This window comes from Chrysochloris asiatica, unplaced genomic scaffold, assembly GCF_000296735.1.
Source record: "Chrysochloris asiatica unplaced genomic scaffold, ChrAsi1.0 scaffold00427, whole genome shotgun sequence".
NCBI classification, from domain to species: domain Eukaryota; kingdom Metazoa; phylum Chordata; class Mammalia; order Afrosoricida; family Chrysochloridae; genus Chrysochloris; species Chrysochloris asiatica.
Window position 1 is genome coordinate 89,372 of NW_006408945.1, and position 3,563 is coordinate 92,934.

Here is a 3,563-nt window from a genome sequence, read left to right on the forward strand (position 1 = left end):
TTTGAATTATGGTGTTGGAGGAGAATATTGAAAGTGCCATGGGCTGCCAAAAGAACCAATAGGTCCGTTTTGAAAAAGTGCAACCAGAGTGCTCCTTGGAGGTCAGGATGGTCAAACTTCACCTCTCATACTTCGGACATATTGTCAGGAGGGACCAGTCACTGGAGAAGGATATCATGTTTGTAAGTTGGAGGCTCAGAGAAAAAGAGGAAGACTCCCCAACGAGATGGATTGGCCAAGTTGCAGCATCAATGGTCTCAAGCATGGCAACAGTAGTGAGGTTGGCCTGGGATCAGGCAATGTTTCGTTCTGCTGTGCATAGAGTCACTATGAGTCAGTACCGACTCGAAGGCACCTAACAACAACAACAATGTCTGTGTATCTTCTTCTGCTACTTTCAATTGGGGATCTTCTATTTTTGGAGAAATTTACCTGGAAATCATTAATCAGTAGATAGAGAGGATGGAACATTTATGGAATGATTAGTTTATCCTTTGGATGAAAATATCTCCTCCTCAGGACATTTGCTTCCTAAAACTATGTCAATGTTCTGGAAGCTGTTTTCATCTAACTCTGTAGGAGAAGTCAGAGAGGCTGCAGTGGGTGATGGCATTAATAGTTACTGAGTAACGTAGTATTCTCGAATGTTTGCTCATGTGAAATTAGTCCAGGTATCATATTAAAATATGACATTTTAAATTGGAAAGCTATAATTATTTATCATGTTGTTGCTACGATAAGACTCTATCTTTTCAAAAAGTATGTGTAAAATCAAGAATATTGCATGATATATAGTTTTTAATCCTAAGTGTGATTTATTTGTGACAACTGTAACTTAACGAATTTGCAGTGCAGTTATTTACTGTGGCCTTCATAATTTTAGTGATTAAATTTCACAAGACCTAGTGGATCATTTTTTCCCCTCACTGTTTATTATGGGCATTCCAGCATAATAATTTAGCTGCTAATTACACCATCAATTTTCTGGCTCCTCACCTATTTGTCACATCACAAATTCCCAAGCGTCATAACTTAAATATTTTTACTAGTAAAAGTAAAACCTGTTTTACATTGGAGTAGTAAGTTATGTGCCCAGCACGTGGCCTTTGGCTTCTCATTTAATGGCACAGTAGGTGTAAATTAATATATCACAGCACAGCTTTTCTGAGAGCTTTAACTAGACTGTGCCTACAGCTGGTTCGCAGTGGAGAAAACTCTCTTCTAAAAGAGCCACCACTTTGTGCTTGTCCAAAATTTAAGATTTCTTTCTTGGATGTACCATGTTTCATAGCTTCTACTTTGTTCAACCTTTTTGAGAGATATTGGAGCAGTTCAAGAATTTCAGGTAAGAATTTCACATTACTAATCACTAGAATATAATTTTTAGTTACTAAGTCTTGAAAAAAATGCATTTTATGGAGATATTAGTAGAAGACCTGGTTGATATGATCATAAAGTTATTTTCATGGAGGCATGAGACTACACTAAAGAGTTTTCAAGATTATATTTGAAAAAAGAATGTAAATTGAAATAAAAGAATATCAATAAAAATGAATTTGTCCACTATATCTATATAGTTCTTATTTTACCAAAGCATTTCATTAATGACTGCATTTGGATCTCTCATTCAAGCTAATTTTAAAATACCTCAGATACTAGAAATGAGATTATTCCCTCCACTACAATGAGGGTGACAAAACCCAGTATTAGTAGATTCCATAGCTAATGCCCAAGTCAGAAACTAAACAACTATACAATTCTGGCAAAAATCTCCAATGAGAAGCATTGCCTAGATCGAAGTCTTCTAAAGTGATGATTAAATGTAGTTGACATGGTGTTTATTTTCAGGACATGTGCTTACAACCATAAAATATACTCCGTGATGAGGTTGTGGGGTAGGGTTGATCCCCATGTACTCTTCATGGGCATATCAGTTGGTGTAAACTTTTATAGAGAAGAATTGGTAATATCTCTCAAAATGATCCAGCAATTTTATTGCTAAGAATTTATTCTACTTGAATTGATATACAAAAATATATATAAAGGGATGGATGCCCATTTCATCATTTTGTAATGGAAAAATGGAAAGCAACTTAAACATATATCAATAGTAAACAGTACAATAACATAATGCAGAAACATTTGATTACTACAAAGAATAAAATTTACCTTGCTGTGCTAACATAGGAGATGTATATTTTTTATGTAAGTTTTTAAATGTATATTTTAAAGAAGGCCTAACATTGGACAGGAGGTATATAATATGTTCTATATTAATGAAACATGTGTGTGTGGTATATCTATATTCTTGCATATGTACAAAAATTTATTATAGTGAGACCTAAGAAATTATTACTAAGTCTCACTCCTAAGATTGAGACTGGAGGTTGGAATGGAAGGAGATATTTATTTTTAATTTCATAGTCAATCTAGTTGAATTAAGAAAAGATTACATGCATGTGTTGTTTGAATTGAATTGTTGTTGTTGTTAAGTGCTGTTGAGCCAGTTCTTATCCATAGTGAGTGTTTCCGAGGAGCAACTGGTGAGCTTGAACCACTGTCCTTTTGTTTCAAATTGACTTTGCAGCCCTGTGTATTAACCAGCCACACAGGCACTCCTTTTTTAATTATAAGCAATAATATATTTTTAAAATGGAGCTGTTTTTATTGATATTCCTTCTGACTTATTAATTCAGAAAATATGGAGAACCATGGGCTAATTGATATCTTAATATTGTTTAATAGTCAGACAAGAGTACATTGATATTTTCTGTTTTGTTCTTTCTGAATTTACTTCTTCTCAGTTGGCTTATTTTGATTATTATTTTTTTTTTTATGAGACTAGCTATTTGTCCCCATTCTTTGCTTATAAAATAGTGCCTTACATGAGCTATAATCACATTTAGTAAATCACACAAAAGCCAAAGTCACACTCTACTAGGGCAAATTCTCTAGTATGAGTGCAAAGAGATGTAGGTGGATGTCTGTCTGCTCAGTTTTGCTGGTGGCTTCCTGATGTGGATCACAGGCTCCTGTTTTTTCTTAATGCATTTAGTCTCTGAGGATGGAGTCTAAGTATCATATGGATACATTTTCTCGGGAAGTTACTCACTGAGAAGAGGCTTACCTAACTCGATAACTCGACTTGCATGAGTATACCAAATAAGGGTCTCCAGAGAATCAGAACCAATAGGACAACTGTCTCTCCATATTGTTGTTGTTTGGTGCCTCTGAGTCAGCTCCAACTCATAGTGACCCTGTGCACAACAGAGTGAAACACTGCCTGCTCATGCGCCAGTTTCACAATTGTTATGTTTGAGCCCATTGCTTTTGTCACTGTGTCAGTCCATCTTACTGGGGGTAGTTCTCTTTTTTTTTGCTGACCCTCTACTTTACTAAGCATGATGTCCTTCTCCAGGGATTGATCCTTCTTGATATCATGTCCAAAATATGAGAGATGAAGTCTCATCATCCTGGTTTCTAAGGAGCAGAAAAATATCTGGCTGTCCTCATTCCAACACAGATTTGTTTGTTCTTCTGGCGATTCATGGTACTTTAATATT